The 15,779-nt window shown below is 45.1% G+C and overlaps 1 long non-coding RNA gene across 1 annotated transcript in view; it reads left to right on the top strand.

Annotated features, from left to right (window-relative positions):
- Nucleotides 1-9,037: 9,037 nt before the first annotated feature.
- The window catches only part of LOC128310974 (uncharacterized), a 31,518-nt gene continuing 24,776 nt past the window's right edge, over nt 9,038-15,779 (top strand). Inside the window, exon 1 of the long non-coding RNA XR_003423255.2 lies at nt 9,038-9,791. This is a non-coding gene — a long non-coding RNA (uncharacterized LOC128310974). The remainder of the gene's footprint in view (nt 9,792-15,779) is intronic.

Below are 15,779 nucleotides of genomic sequence, written 5' to 3'. Positions count from 1 at the left end.
GCTTGAACTCGTGAACCGCGAGATCAGGACCTGAGCTGAAGTCAGACGCTCAACGGACTGAGCCACCCAGATGCCCCTAAAAAAACTTTTTTAATATTTATTTTTGAGGGGGGGGAGGGGCAGAGAGAGAGGGAGACACAGAATCCGAAGCAGGCTCCAGGCTCTGAGCTGTCAGCACAGAGCCTGATGTGGTTAATTAGACAACACAATGGCCCGTCCTGTAGTGACCACCAATGTTTCCTCAGGGTGATGCTGTCACCTATGTGCTACCCCCTGATGAACCCATTAGGTGATACGAAACCACACGTGGGCACTTCCATCCGTCACCGTCAAATAACATAAAAATGGGGTTTCTCAATCTTGGCATTACTGGCACTTTCAACTGGATAATTCTGTGTTGGGGGCTGTCTTGTGCCCTATAGGGTATTGCGCAGCATCTCTGCCTCTACCCGTGCGATGCCAGGAGCACCCCCCTCCCCATTATGACAGCCACAAATGCGTCCAGAGATTGCCACGTGTCCTCCAGGGGAAAAAAAAAAATCACCTTCGGGTGCAAACCACTCCTATGAAAGGAATCATTAAATTTTCACATTAGCAATTGTTAGAAACTATTATTTTCTTTTCTTTTTTTCCTTCCCTCCTTCTCTCTGCAGGGTAACAGCTCATGATTCGTACCTAGCTTCTTGCAGTAAATGAAAATGTGATGGAGGTTACTACCGAACGCAGAAAGGAAGAAAAAGTGGGAAGTGGTTTAGGAGACACGAGGGCTGCAAGAACTGTTTTGCAACGTGTGAAGAGCAAACAGAGGGGCGACAACTCCAGTGTCATTGAACACAACCCAGTTCTCCAGCCACCGGGACTGTTCTGAAACTAACCAGGTTGCCACAGACCACACTTCCTTTCTTCACTCTGGGTCCTTGGTGTGTGTGGGGGGTGCGGGGGCGGGGGTGGTGGTGCGGTCCAAGCCCTCTTTGGTCTGGAAAAACACTCTTCGTTTTGCAGAGCTCGGCTCCAGTGTCTTCTCCATTTTTTTCCATGAGGGTGTCTTAGGTCCCACTGGTAACGCGAATTTTCTCTTTCTGCTTCCGCATTGTGGACTTGTGTTAATTTCAACTTGGTGCTTTTCATATTCTGCTCAATATTTTGGTTAAGTGGTTAGATGCCTGCCTCTCTCAAGACGTTATAAAGTCTTGGAAGCTAGGCTACCATCATTGCTGCCTGTGACATCTAGTCAAGCGATTGCATTTGGCTGTGATTAACAGAAATCTGCTTCAAGGAAGTGAAGTGGAGGGGTGCCTGGGTGGTTCAGTGGGTTGAACGGCTGACTCTTGGTCCTGGCTCAGGTCATGATCTCACGGTTTTATGGGTTCGAGCCCCACATCAGGCTCTGTGCTGGTAGCTCGAGCCGGTTTAGGATCCTCTCTCCTCTCTCTCTGCCCCTCCCCCACATGCACTATTTCTCTCTCTCTCAAGATAAATAAATAAACTTAAAAAAAAAAAACCTTAAAAAAAAAAAAGAAGAAACTTAAGTAGAGAGCTTGTTTCCCTTATATTATTAGAAGCCTAGAGGTAGGCAGCTGAAGTCACCGGTTCAGCAACTCAACATGTCTCAACCTCCAAACTTCTTCCAGCATTTCCTTCTTGGTGGCAAGATGGCAGCGGCTTGGCCAGCCACCATCTCTGCGATCTCTGCATTCTCAGCAGGCAAGAGGAGGGTTCTTCAGAAACCAGCACACTTCCCTTCTATCTCTTCGGTCAGCACTGACTCACATGGCAATTCCTAAGGGTAGCAGAGGTGAGGAGATTGAGTTTTAGAGTCTGTTGTAGAAACTGGCAAAGGAAAGCAGGTTGGAATCAGTTCAAATTAGTTGCCCTCCAATGGCTGACCACATGCTACTGCTCGTGCAGGGTACGTGGGGCTAGACGATGCCCCAGCGAGAATTCTTCCTCCTAAGGCCCTTGGCACAGGAAGAACAAACACCATCTCAAGTATTCCACAAAACTATAAATTCGCCCTTAATTCGGCCATTGCTTTCAAAAAAAAGAGCTCAATAAATATGCATGCCTCCTTATCTTTTGCTTTCATTCTTCATGGCGCGGGGGTTGGATTTAATAAAAGGAATATGCAGGACAAGACACAGAAGTCCGACTGGGAGGGATGTGGGGCAGAAAGAAGGCACTGGTGACCGATCTAATCGTGTGGTGCCGTGAGCTACCAGGGCCAGGACGACTTTGAAGGCAGAAAGAAATCTGGATGGCCAACATGACCTATGGTGTCACAGTGGGACTTAGATAAAAGGGGTCACATGTTAAAACGTGATTTTAAGATTTGTCTGCCAGAGCAATGCAGCACTATTATTTCTTTTTAAGACCCACTTGAAAACTCACGTAAAGACATCTAATGGCTATTTGAGATTTAGTGTACCTTTTCTACTCTTGTCTTATGGCTTAGCCAATGGAAAGCCCAGTTAGCCAATGGAAAGCCCAGAAATTTGTGCTTTAGGCTGTGTGCTTGTGTTTTTTTTTTTTCTCTGCTAAATATGCATATGGAGATATTTAACCTGTAACCACAATGTTCCATAGAAAACATTCATTTTATTTTCTTCTTCAGTCAGTGTGACAATTTAACCAAGAATGGCCAAATTGTTTTCTTTCTTTTTTTTCCCCCTAAATCAAACTCTGTCTATTCAGTAGAAGATCACTATGGGGTTCCATTAAACAAAATAACACATTCTGTTCTGATGTTTAGTAGGGCAGGCCTCAACTTCACTGTCTCTGGGATTCATTCACGGGAATGCTCACTAGAGGGACATTTTCCCCCATCAAAAGATCTGGAGATCCACATTCCACCTGCCTCCCCTTTCCCTGGAGATTTCTTTTGCTTCCTCTGGTCTTTGGTATGATAAATGACACAAGGCTCCTATTAGCATGTATACAAACTCAGAGAAAGAAAAATGGAGGGGTAGAAAAACAGTATTTCCCTTTTCTCATCTAAAACAATAAACTTATAATAAAATAAAATAAAATAAAATAAAATAAAATAATAAATTTATATTTAATTGATTTCGTGGGTCTTTCCTCATGAAACGGTAAACCCTATTAGGAAAAGAGACACGATGATAAATTATTGGGGGGAGGATCTTTGCAAAGGTTTGTCATTGGTTGGTAATAACGGTCGTGAGGATGTAAGATTGATCACACCTGGCCGGCTCTCGATTCATTTAGTCCAATTGCCTGTCGTTGGCAGCTGGGCCAAGAAACACAAGTGTTCGCGATGTTTCTATTACATGCAGTTTGTCCCTAATCATCCCAGTGGACAATTAATGCTGCGACATCTATGCATTTGGCCAAAGCACAGATTTATGTTTGCACTACCTGCAAGCTCCTGAGGAAAAATAATTATTGTTTTGCTTGTGTGGGCTTTTTTTGTTCTTTATTATTCCCTTTCAGGCATCCTGGTATTCACTTGAGTGCTATTGCTTTAAGGGATGAATTACACTGTAGAATTCTTGTTTGGGAAAGCTAGCTAACATTCCTCTTATCCTTACTCTTGTTGGTTTCAAAATTATTTCATATCGTAAAAGCAGTGCATTCACATCCCCAGAAGTACACAGAATAGGGAAAAATGATAAGAAACTATTCATGGGCTTGGGCAGGTGCAGAAGGCTGTGTGTTGTAATATTGATGGCAAGAGTGAAAATCTGAGAACTAACTAAATGTCCATCAATAAGGAAACAGTTACATAAGTGTTGTCATGGACACGTTAGGAAATCCATGCAGCTATTAAAAAACAAGTAGATATTTTGTGTATTGATACAGAAGGTTCTTTTTTCAAGACCAATTTTTTTCTTTTTTGGTAAAGTTTATTTATTTATTTTGAGAGAGAGAGAGAGAGCACAGTCAAGCAAGGGAGAGCAGGACAAAGATGGGGGAGAGAGAGAATTCCAAGCAGGAATCTCCTCTTTGACAGCAGGGAACCCCAGCCGGACGTGGGGCTTGACCTCACAAACCGTGAGATCATGACCTGAGCCGAAATCGAGTTGGACGCTTATCCAACTGAGCCACCCAGGCACCCCTCAAGACCAATTTAATTGAAAAAAGAAACATCGCAGAACGACACAAAAAGTGTGATAACATTTATATTACTAAAAATACTAAATATTTATATATTCCTGTAATTATGTATTTACGTGAATGCGCAGAAAAAAAATGTCGAGAAAGATGCTCGCTACCCTGGAGAGGCCGGGAAATGGGGAAAGGTTACAACAAAAATATATTCAATTTTGTCTACATTTGAAAACAAGTACAAAAGAATTGCTTAAAATGAAGGAGGGAAAAAAAGATCCTGAATCTCCTTACTCTAACAAAGAAATGCCATCAGAATGTTTTGTGATTTTTCCTTCTAATCTTTTTTTTCATTTGTATATATCTTAAATAGTGGTGCTCTGAGGGAACATAACATTTAAACCTGTAACAGTGTCTAAAATCAGAGAGGGGTGAAAAAGAAAACCAGTGTCCTGGTAAATCCGCTGTTGACATTGTCCTATGTAATTATGTGTTTAGGAAATGCGAAACATCCTTTTAGCGAAAGCCTCCTTCCCTTTGTCTGTAAGCACCCTCCACCTGTCCTTGTCTTTCCCTCCTAATTTCCAAAAGACTTCTAAAATTTCCCGACTTCCTCAGGGAGAGGAAAAGAAGTATATACCAATAGGTGTAAAATAATTACCATAACAAACAATTTGTGAGCTTTTATCATATAACTGTTAGCCACTGTTCTAAAGCACTTTGTATTAACTGACCCATGGACTCCCCATAGATCTGTGAGTTAGGCTCTAGGGTGACCATTCTACCGAGGAGGAGATTAGGGACAGAGAAGCTAAGGAAATTGTTGACAGTTACACAGCTAGAAAGTGGTGGACCCCGGGTACAAATCCAGGGACTATAGCTCTAGAGTCTCCATGGTGGCTTCTACCACACTGCCTCAATGTTAGTAGATCCTTAATGGCAGAAACACATGATGCCATGTGTCTACCTGAGTCTTTACATTTTACATAAAGGAGGTCACACCACCATACCTGCTATTGGGCACCTTGCTTTTTTTCCCTTTAAAAACTTTTTCCCCCCAGGGCTAATTCAAAAGAATCGTATTCTTTTAATAGATTGCAGAGTTTTTTGGGGCGCTTGCGTGGCTCAGTCAGTTGAGCGTCCGACTTCAGCTCAGGTCATGATCTCAGGGTTCGTGGGTTTGAGCCCCATGTCGGGCTCCGTGCTGACAGCTCAGAGCCCGGAGCCTGCTTCGGATTCTGTGTCTCTCTTTCTGCCCCTCCTCTGTTCATACTCTGTCTCTTTCTATCTCAAAAACAAACATTAAAAAAAAACCAAACAGATTGCAGAGTTTTCTATAGTAGGGATACAACTCTATTCATAAATACTATAGTCATTTTCTGTTTCTTTTTTTGGCGTTGTTTTTCACTTGTATTGCTTTATTTATGTTTTCTCCTTCTTCTGAGGTCAATTTTGTACCTTGTATTTTTTCTAGAAAATGCTTCATTTCCTTTTTCTCTGTTTGATATTTCTTTCATTTCTGCTATTACCTTTGTTATACTCTTCCATCTATTGAAAGGGCATATTTTATTGTTGATTTTCTAACTTCTTGAACTGGATGCTTAAGTAATTCATTTTTACTTAGTTCATTATGTAGGTCTTTCATGCCATGAATCTAGAAAAGCACGTTTTTCTCCTCTGATATTCTGTTTAAAAAAAATCCATGAATAATGTAAGATATTGTTTAAAACTTTCTAGTTGGTTCACTTTTTTTCTCCTAATTCACGCCTACACTTTCTGCCTTGTATTACACTTCTTGTTCCTGCCTTGCATATCCTGGTTGATGACTGTCACATCTTCATATTTTATATTATCAAGGTTGATAACCTTAACCTTGTCTACTCGTAACATTTTCCATAGTAATTCGGTTTTCATTGTATATTCAGGTACATTTAGTGCTCATACGCAGCATTTTGTATCCAGAATTTAACAACAAACATGATAAGTTTGTTATCATTTTCATGAAAGCAGGCATGGTCTTATTTTACACGTATCATGAGGTACCTGGCCGTCGCTTCAACATTGGATTTTAGATTGTTTCCAGTTTTCCCTTCTTGTGTGTTACACTGCATTCACTGCGTGTAAGGATTTATCTCCAACCCCATATTCTGCGTTATTTCCACAATTAGAGGAGGGCTCACTAGGTGGGAGTGGGAGTGGTTGTTTTGAAGCCCAGGGTAATTTATACCTCTGCTTTGAGCGTCCCCGACTCTTGCAAGAATCATGCTAGACTGCCCTCCCATGGCAGCCACTGTAACTACACTCACATTTCAGTTCTTCCATTGCTTCTATTGGGAGCCAGAACCACACCAGTGAGTGCATTCAGGGAGACACAGCTCTCCTTGTGGTGAGGGGGCTTTCTCCTTATTTCCAGAACCCTTTTTCTCGATGTTCAGCATATTTCCTGGGCTGAATCTCAGAACCTTTCTCCAAATGGACCCTGCGAGTTGAGATTGACAATGTTGCTGTAAGAGAACCGTAGAGTTTGGACTTTAAGAATCCGTTTTGGAATCATTTGCCCAGAAGATAGTGTTCGTGTACTTTCATGTATAAAAATCTGCCTGCGATGGTTTACTTTCACACAAAACCCTGAAAATATTTTCATTAAGTTATTACCCAGCAGGTGTTAAACTCGTATAGAACACGTGACCTTTGTGCTTAAAAAAAAAAAAAAAAAGAAAAGGCTTTCTTACCAAAAGCAGACAAACACACAAAAGACTCTCTTAGCTATTTTCAGTAGTAATGGGCTGTTGGGCTGGGGTTGACTCATTGACATGCCCACAAGTGAGGTGAGAGAACAATCTGTCGCTATGAAATAACTTTTTCCTACAATGGTGCTGGACGCAAGGTGACCCGAACGGAGCTGACTCTGTGGTCCCCAAATCAGTTCAAGCCAGTACATGGAGCCCCAGTCTTGGCTCTTCCTACCACCTTACCTTCTACACCCTGCCAGCTCTTTCTGCCAAATATCACTCAAAATCCATCCTTTCTTTCCCTCCCACTGCTAGTGTCCTGCCGGGTCCAGGCTGCCTCAGGGTCTCACCCGGGACTCCGGCACTGGCCTCCCACCTATCTCTTCCCTTCAAACATGCCCTTTGAGACCCTTGCTTGGTAAAGCAGTCGGGAGGATTTTTCTAGCAAGGAAATATTTACTTAAAAACCTTCAGCAGTCATCACAGCTCTTGTGGTTAAGTTCAAACTTATGGAAAGAACAGGTTATGCTCTCTGTCCTGCCCGTGGGTTTTTGTGCATACTCTTTCCTCTTCTGGAACATTCTTCTCTCCCTTCTCCAACCCATTCTTAGTCCTAACCTTAGATGTTACTTCTCCAGAGAAATCTTCCTGCATCTTCCAGGTTCCCTGGATTTGTAGCTCCTATGGTTCCCTGGCCCACGTTGTCATGTTGTATTAGTTCCAGCTGATGAGTCCCTAAGTTCTGTAAAGTCGGGTATCTTGGTCTTGTGTACTGTATCCACTAGAAATTTTACTTGACTGTTAGTCACTGAGGCTGAACAGAATAAGATAAAAGGATGTTTTTCTCACATACCACAGTCCTGAGAAGAAAAGTACCTTAGAGCTGGTGTGGGGGTTCCACATTCCCCCTGGAGAACCAAGCTTCTTCTATTGCCACTCTGTATCCTCAGGCATTGGCTTTCATCCTTAAGGGCGCCTCATGGTCCAGTATGGCTGCTGGAGCTCTAGCTATTACAGCCATGATCCAGGAAGGAAAAAAGAAGAAGGAGAGAAGGACAGAGAAAGCCTGCATGGCCATTTGTGTCCCCTTTAAAGAGCTTTCCCACAATCCTTCCTGAGAATATCTGCTTCTATCTTGTTCGTCAGAACTTGGTTACCTGGTGATACCTAACTATAAGGTTGACCTAACTATAAGGTTGGTTGGGAAATAGCCTTCACCTAGGTATAATGCCACCCCAATCGAAGCTGGAGTCTATCACTGGGAAAGAAGATGGGAATGAGTATTTTGAAACAACCAGCAACTTCTGCTCTTGTCGGTGTAGTATCTCAAGGTCTACCTATTTGGGTTCCCAGTAGATGTCATGAGACCATGAATGTGTGTCACTCCAACCAAGGGAGCAGACAGCCCTGGGACCCAGAGGGTAAAGGAAACCAAAAGGTTAGGATAGGAAATGTTATACTGCGCTCAACAGAAACCATCTCCCTTGCGACGATGAGCGTGGCCCATCTGCAAGTGACATGGTGACCCCTGTTTCTCTGAGCTGCTGTTTGCTCCGGGTCCAGCACATGGAAGCAGGGTTCTAGGCTTTGCCCCATAATTAAGAAGCTAGCGGGCTTCGTTCTCCCCACTTACCCCCGAAATCATTTTCTTCAATTGTTTGTTAGGGCCTGTGCCTTCTCTCCTACTCACCTGCCGCAGAGTGGCGGGGGCCGGGGGAGCCTAACAAGGTAATAAGATAATGTCCTAGGTGACACATATGTGGACTCGCAGGCCTGATTGTCAGTAGCTCGGCACCCACCTGGGGCCAGCTGCCTACGGCGGTGCTATTCAAGCTGCTAAGTGCCTATGCCTCACCTGGAGCCCTTGTGAAATGCACGTCTGACTCAGTCGATCTGGTGTGAGGCCTGAGTTGGGTGCTCTGCTCTTTGGAACTCCAGGACCAGCTCCGTCTGACCGAACTCTGTGGGGGTGGGGGGTGGGGGGGGGCAGCTGTGCGGTGAGCCAGGGGAAGCACATTTCCTACCCCAGTGGAGCATGTGCTCCCCAGTGCACCTGCCCACATCCCTCTGGGGAAGCTCTCTCTCATGCTTTGGGAGTGTGGCTTTGACCTTCTTCGTGCCTTTGCTTTGCTGGGTCAAGTGGCATCTGGACCATCATTGATGGCCAGATCGTTTTTTTGTTTGGTTGGTTGGTTTTTTTTTTTTTTTTTTTTTTTTTTAATTTTAACGTTTATTTATTTTTGAGACAGAGAGAGACAGAGCATGAACGGGGGAGGGTCAGAGAGAGGGAGACACAGAATCTGAAACAGGCTCCAGGGTCTGAGCTGTCAGCACAGAGCCCGATGCGGGGCTCGAACTCACGGACTGCGAGATCATGACCTGAGCCGAAGTCGGCCACTTAACCGACTGAGCCACCCAGGTGCCCCCCGGATCGTTTTTTAACCCTTGTATGGCGAGAATCTCCACTTCAAATACATAGAAACCTTAAAAAAAAAAAACCCAAAAACAAAAAACACTCATGGAAAAATAAAGTACATAAAATTGGAATCGCTAATAACCAATAAAAACCTTGCAGGACTTGGCGTGGATAGCTCAGCTTTCTCTCACTGCCCGTTCATCTTTGCAAGGAGCTTACATGCAATAAACCCCCAGCCTTCACCTTGTACCCCATGCTCTGAGACCTTTTCTAGGCCAAGGCAGGAAGGGCAGAAGCAGGGATTTTTGTTGGGTTTGTTTTTCAACATTACGTTACATTTTTCTGGTTATGAAAACAGTAGGTACTTATTTGAAAATGAGGGGGGCGGGGCTAGAAAAAGTCGAAGGAAAGAAATCTCTCACGATTTTGTTTTTCAAAGGCAATCATTTCAAACATGTTGATGTCTTGAAAATTCATTTTTGTATTTCAACCTCTGTACATTTAGACTTTCTCTTTTTACAGAACTGTGAACTCCTGTGACAGGCAGTTGACTGGAAGATGGGCCAGGAGAAAGGCAGGTAAGAATTCAGGCCTGTGTAGACATTCCCTGGTGGGAGCCGAGGCCAGTTTGCCAGGGAGCTGGTAACCAGCCTGATAGCTGGGTACTGCAGTACTTTTCTGTCTCTTTCCCTCTGTTACTAATGTGTAAATGGAAGTAATGACCTCGACTTCTTAGCAAAGTAGAATACCACAGAGGCATTAAACAAATGAGTAAGTTTTCTGTTTAATCTTTGTAGCAAACTTTGAAGGCAGGGACCCATGTTATTCCCATTTTATAGATGAGGAAACAGAGGCCACGACCTTACTGGGTTATGGTGATGATTTTTTTTTTAACATGCAATATACATATAAGCATATGTAAATTCTGGCACCATTTGTTATAATTGTGGTGAGACTTGGTCTAAGCACTAGAGTTCTGGGGTGGTTTGGAGGGACTCCCAACTCAAAGTAGGAAAATCAAATATGGCCTCTCAGGAATGGTCTATGTGAAGAGAGTGGGGGTGGGAAGGGATCAGCTTCAGGCATTATGGTGCACTCGTTGGTTAGAATGTAAATTCTTTTTGGGAGACTCTAGGGACATCCACAGGCTCTTTGCATTCTTTGCAGTAGGCACAGGCATAGGTGTGTTGACTGTAATAGCAATACAATCTTCCAGAAGCTAAATCTAAAGCCGTTGTTAACCCCAACAGTCACTTGCGCAGATTACAAATGGGATCCCTCTGGGTGTAGACGTCAGGCACAACGGAAAGGCACCCTCCCTAGACCCTGCTCTAAAGCCTGTGCCTTTGGGCTTGGCCCCCACTTGCCTCTTGTTGGGTATCGTGTTCCGTGCACCCACTGCTCACCACTACCCATCAGAAGGTCTGGTCATGAGCTCCAGGCTACTGGGGCTTGGGCCTTGAATACAATGACCCCATCTCCCCCATCCCAGACACTGGGGTGAGTAGCAAGTGTGGGTCCCACTGGCATGAAGGCATAATGACCAACACTGGATACTTTCAAGAGTGGGTTTTGGGGCACCTGAGTGGCTCAGTCATCTGGCATCCGACTTTGATTCAGGTCATGATCTCACGGTCCATGAGTTCGAGTCCCGTGTCTGGCTCTGTGCTGACAGCTCAGAGCCTGGAGCCTGCTTCGGAATCTGTGTCTGCCTCTCTCTCTCTGCCCTCCCCTGCTCATGCTTTATCTCACTCTCTTGCAAAAATAAATAAACAACAACAACAAAAAGAGTGGGTTTTGGTGGGGGCAACAGGAATCAATCTCTGAAGGCCCCAAGTGCCTGAAGGGAGTGGAAGAAAAGCAACTCAGTGGATAAAACTGGCAAGTTGAAATACCCACAGACAGGCTTCTCTCCTTCCCAGAGATTTTCCACAGTGGCCTTGCTTAAACATGCCCCTTCTTGCACCTTGAGAATAACTTCAGGGAAAATAATTTTATTTGTCCCTCATTATTTTTATGTGACTAATAAATCACATATAATTCTGGCACTTCTTCCTAATAGCAATTAGAATAAACAATAAGAGCCATTTCAGCTGCTCGACAATTAGGATTCTAATGAGTGAAATGGAAGTCGTGTGATGCAGATTTGGACAATTCATTAGTTGGAAGCATAAGCGCTTTTAAAAACGAATGATGTCTTGAGCTAAATTATTGAAAACACAGCGAAAAACTGGACGGGAGGGACAGATGCCAGAAATAGGCCATATTCTTCACATTAGAGGGAAAAATGAGACAAATCCTAAAAAGGATCTAAGAATCGAGAGTCAGAATGGTGTGAAATCTTACTATCACTGAAAGGTACAAGCATCACCACGTATCTGTGTAAGGAGGCGCACTTTTTTCACTGTGCTGAACAGCTTTGGCACTTTGCCTATGTCCCTGATGGTTAAGTGGGTATTTCTCAGTTGAGAAAGATCAGTGAGGTTGGACCACTTACCCGGAGCTACCCAACCAACTGACCGAAATGCCTATCCTTCGACCTGTGCCCCCTGCCCCCCCTCCTTTTTTTTAAGTTTATTTACTTATTTTGAGAGAGACAGAGAAAATGAGTGGGGGGAGGGGCAGAGAGAGGGAGAGAGAGATCCCAAGCAGGCTCTGCCTTGTCAGCACGGAGCCCGGCGTGACGTGGGCTTGAACTCATGAACCGCGAGATCATGACCTGAGCCAAAACCAAGAGTCAGACGCTTAACCTACTGAGCCACCCACATGCCCCACACCCTGCCATTTCCAAAGGCCAAGGTAAATTTCTCCTGAGGGGACATTTTAGAAATAGTAGAAATCGGGGCACCTGGGTGGCTCAGTCGGTTGAGCATCTGACTTTTGATTTCAGCTCAGGTCATGATCTCACAGTTTGTGAATTTGAACCCTGTGTTGGGCTCTGCACTGACAGCACAGAGCCTGCTTAGGATTCTCTCTCTCCCCCTCTCGGCCTCTTGCCTACCCCCCCCCCCCAAAAATAAGTAAAATAAACTTAAAAAAAAAGAGAAATAACAGAAATCAACACAGGAAATGCAAGAGTGGAGGTAATCTGTCTCCTTTCTTCCTTCCTCTCTTTTAAGTATAATTTTCTATAGAAAAATGCACAAAGTTCATCCAAGTATACACTTCGTGAGTATTACATATGTGCACACCTGTGTAGCCACTGCTCAAATCAAGAGCTAGAACATGTCCATTATCCCAGAAACTTCCACTATGCCCTTTCCAAGTAATCACACTGCAAAGGCAATTGTTGACCCTCTTTCTATCACCGTAGGAAAGCTGGCCTGTTCTTCATATAAATGGAATCCTAGAGTATTTAGTGTTTGGTATCTGGCTCTCTTCACTCCACATAAAGCCATGCTGTTGCACGGATCAGCAGATCGTCCCTCTTTATTGCTGTGAGCGATTCCGGGGTATGAATATACCACAGTTGGTTCTTCCATTCTGCGCGTGATAGGCATTTGGATTGTTTCCAGCTCTGGGCTATTATGAATGAAGTTTCTCTGAGTATTTTCACTGCACCCACGTTTTGTGGACATCCACACTCCTCCCTACGAGGGAAATTCCTGGGTCACAGGGTAGGCTATGTTGAAATTCATTAGAGAGTGCCATATGACTTTTTAGCTAGTTCCTTTAAAAAAATTTTTTTTTAACATTTATTTACTTTTGAGACAGAGAGAGATAGAGCAGGAACGGAGGAGGGGCAGAGAGAAAGGGAGACACAGAATGGGAAGCAGGCTCCAGGCTCTTAGCACAGAGCCTGACGTGGGGCTGGAGCCCACAAACCGTGAGATCATGACCTGAGCCCAAAGCAGGAGGCTCAACCGACTGAGCCACCCAGGCGCCCCTAGTTACTTTTTTTTTTTTTAAACATTAGCACTTTATAAATGTTAATTGTCCAACTTAGACTTTACCCACAGGCAAGAGTCACAAAATTTAGGGCAATTTCATATCTTTTGGTTCCCTGGTGACCAGTTGTTCAAATCGCATTTTAACTAAGGAAAAACTGGTTAAGGGCATCAGAGTCCCGTGTTCATCAAGTTTTGCCTGTACGTGTCTGTTAGGAGGTGAGTGTTACAAAATAAATCAATAAATAGATAGATAGATAGATAGATAGATAAATGAACGAACTCATGAATGAATGAATGAATGAATGAATCAGTCAATCAATCAATCAATCAGTCAATAAGGTGCTTTACTCAGCAAACACAAACAGCCCTTGGGCTGAGCAGAACTTGTTGGCTCCCAGGAGCGATCCTGCGGGAACCGCACTGCCCGCCGCCTCGGGCTGCCTGGCCGCGCAGCGCCACCTAGCGTCGGCCGCGCTCGGTGCCGGGCTTGCTCAGCGCCTCGTTTCCTCAGGGTGTAGGAAATCACCCAGCGTCCTGGTGACACCTTTTGCCAAAAGCCGGAGAACTCTTCTCAGCATCCTCGGCTTTCACCTTGCACGGTCCCCAACCCTTGTCGTAAGGGCCCCTGAGGGCGTGTCGCATCTCGGGCCCCAGTCCTGGCTGTACCCTGCGGCTCCAAGAGCATCGCGACCATGGACAGCAGCCAGGGCTGAGCTAAACTGCAGGCGCGTTCCCTCCTCCCCTGGATCCTTCCCACTGCGCACCCCTCTGGCCCTCCTGGACCTCTCTGGTAGGTTGGAGACTGATTTTAAAAAGCCTTCAGGGAAGCCAGAAAGGGGAACTGACACCGAGAACTTACTTCTCTTGGGCTGGGTGGGCCAGGTTGTGGGATATTTATTTAAAAGGCGAAAGAAAGGTTTATAAGATCTGAAGAGAAACTAGAATGTATGTGGGGTATTTTATATTTGATGTCCCAACAAGCCTCTGAGGCAGCTATCATTAACACATTTTATAAATGGGGGAAAGGGAGATTCAGAAAGGTTAAGTACTTTTTTCCAAGGTCACACAGCCATTCCAGAAAGAACCAGATCTCCAACGCACCACCAGCTGTTTCCTTCCAGGACAAGGGCACTTTTTCTGATTCTGTGCCTCCCCCCTGCCCCCACCCCGTTTTACTTCCTCCCTTCACCATTCACATCTTGTCCTTCTCTCCTGGATGCTCATAAAATGTTGCTCTTCCTGTTTTAAATTTGTTTTAATGTTTGTTTATTTTTCGGAGAGAGAGAGAGAATGGGGGAGAGGCAGAGAGGGAAAGAGACACAGAATCCGAAGCAGGCTCCAGGCTCTGAGCTGTCAGCACAGAGCCCGACTTGGGGCTCCAACCCACGAACCGTGAGATCATGACTTGAGCTGAAGTCAGATGCTCAACTGGCCGAGCCACCCAGGTGCCTCTAGCTCCGCCTGCTTTAGAAGCCACATGTCACATGTTTGGAAGGAACTCCAGTTGGCCCTTACAGACCCCTGCCTGGTTCCTGGCCAGCTGTCCCGAGTCTCCTTGAGAGGCACGGTCTAGTTATGGACGTGCCCAGATCGCCACAACCCTCCCTTGCAACCTGCGGCTCTTTGCTTGTACAGAAAAAGAATCCCTCTGTGATTCGAGACGTGTGGTGCTTGACCTCCCCCTTCCCAGGAAGTGATGCTTATAGTGAGGCAAGCAGAAAAGTAAAAATCGAGAGCAGGAAGGGTGCTCGAAGTTCATTTAGTTCTGGTGCTGCCGCATACTGAGGGAGGAGGAGAGTGTCCTAGAGACGGATCCAGCATGATTCGGTGGTGTGGAGAGCAGAGCCAGGCGGGTTACCGTGTTATCCGGTGTACAAGAGCTGTCCCCGTGTGGAGAGAGACATACGGGGTGTCCACGGGGAGTGGGTAGGAAGATAGGCACAATGAGACATGAGGGGAACAGTCACCTGCCTGAGGGGCCTTGTGGGTCTACAGGTGGGCCCTTGACCATCAGGGTAGAGGCGCTCTATTGCAGATTGAATTGTGAGCCCCCCACCCCCAATTCATATGGGGAAGTCCTAACTCCCAGCACCTTGGGAGGTGACCTATTTGGAAACAGAGTTTTATAGAAGTGGTCAGGTTAAGATGAGCTCGCTGGGGTGGCCCTAATCCAATATGACCGGCATTATAAAAAGAGGAAAGTTGGAGACAGGCCCACAGGGAGAACACCATGTGAGGATGAAGGCAGAGGTCAGGGTGAGGCTTCAGCAAGCCAGGGGCACTGAAGATTGCCAGGAAACCACCAGAAGATAGGAGAGAGGTCTGGGGCAGATCCTTCCCTCACAGACCCTGGAAAGACCCAGCCCTGATATCTTGAGATCACCATATCTTGATCGCAGACTTTCAGCCTCCAGAATCAGGAGACACTGAATTTCTTTTTTTTTTAAGTTTATTTATTTATTTTGAGAGAGAGAGAGTGAGTCAGAGAGAAAGTGAGAGAGAGAATCCCAAGCAGGCTCCGCAGAGCCTTGCAGAGTCCGACACAGGGCTCGAACCCACAAACTGTGAGATCATGATCTGAGCTGAAACCAAGACTTGGAAGCTTACCCAACTGAGCCACCCAGGTGCCCCGTGAGACACTGCATTTAAAAAAAATTTTTAATGTGTGTTTATTTT

The sequence above is a fragment of the Acinonyx jubatus genome, chromosome B3, assembly GCF_027475565.1.
Source record: "Acinonyx jubatus isolate Ajub_Pintada_27869175 chromosome B3, VMU_Ajub_asm_v1.0, whole genome shotgun sequence".
In the NCBI taxonomy this organism is placed as follows: Eukaryota; Metazoa; Chordata; class Mammalia; order Carnivora; family Felidae; genus Acinonyx; species Acinonyx jubatus.
This window is presented reverse-complemented; position numbering and strand designations above follow the sequence as displayed.